The following is a 1,260-nucleotide window of genomic DNA, read 5'->3' on the forward strand; positions in this document are numbered from 1 at the left end:
AAATAAATAAATAAAAAAGAAAAGAAAGTACATTTCCTTTCTTAAAATGTAAAAATCATGTAAATAAATACAGACAAAAAAAGAAAAAGGGGACCTATATCAAACTGTTAACAACTATTACATTTATAGATTGGGATTATGGGTGGCTATTTTGTTCTTTCTGTCTCTGTGCTTTACTATGGTTTTGTATGACAGCAAAATTAAATGTGAGTATATTTAGTCATCAAAGAAAATATCTAATTTGAGTTTATTTCCTAGCTATGCAAAATATGTATATCAATCAGCCTCAAAATTCTACCATAAGACTTCATTAATTTTAACAAATAAGCTTTTAATTCACAATATTTATTCTGACAGCATCTATCACAAAGAAGCAGTTGACTCAAACTGAGTTACTTGATTATAAAAAGAAATTATTCTTGTCAGAAAATAATGGTGTCCATGAATAGACAAGAAGGTACAAAGATCTTTTTCTGATAACATATGCTTTTTCCAATAACTAAATTATCCTGCTTTGGAAAATGTAGTTAATGCAGTAGTTTGAGCTTGAAGACATGCTGTATCACAAAGCGAGGCAGAAATAGTTCTGGCACCTTCCTGGGGACCTTGTGGGGAGGAAATGACAGTGGACAATTGCAGTCCATCTTGCTGTACACAGACATCAGCAGTCTGCCCTGTGCTGAGTGAGCTGCCTTCTATCCCATTTCCTGTGCTTTTACTTTAGACTCCAAACAGACCAAGAAAGGAAAGGAGGAGAGAGAGATAGGCAATGAATCTGAACATAGAAAAGCAAGAAGATTTAAAAAATAGGAAGTAGAAGGGAGAGGGCCATGCCACTTACTGTATCCCCATTGGAACGAAGGAGAGAAGGCGATGACATTTATTATGTATAAGACATTCAGTCTCTCAACAAACACAGATTAGGCCCTGGCAATGGCCCAGGTTACTGACAAGAAAGAAAAGCATCTTCCCATCCAGGTGAACACAACCAGACCAGCACTCTAGAGTGTACTTTTTGTTATTCTTCTGCTCAAAAACTTCATGACGCTGGCTCATGACCTTTTTCCATAAGCTTGGCTCATGAACCAATGAAGCCAGACATGGGAGAAAGTTCCTTGAGGGCAGACACTGTATTTACTGCCTCATTATATCTCCCAACTTTTGGCACATTGTAGCTTCTCCATAAATGTTCTGGTTAATACAGACATTCAGAGGAAGAGGTCACTTCAGGCCAAGGCAGCCAGATAGCTGAGAGAACCC

Source organism: Hipposideros armiger, unplaced genomic scaffold, assembly GCF_001890085.2.
Source record: "Hipposideros armiger isolate ML-2016 unplaced genomic scaffold, ASM189008v1 scaffold_433, whole genome shotgun sequence".
NCBI lineage: Eukaryota > Metazoa > Chordata > Mammalia > Chiroptera > Hipposideridae > Hipposideros > Hipposideros armiger.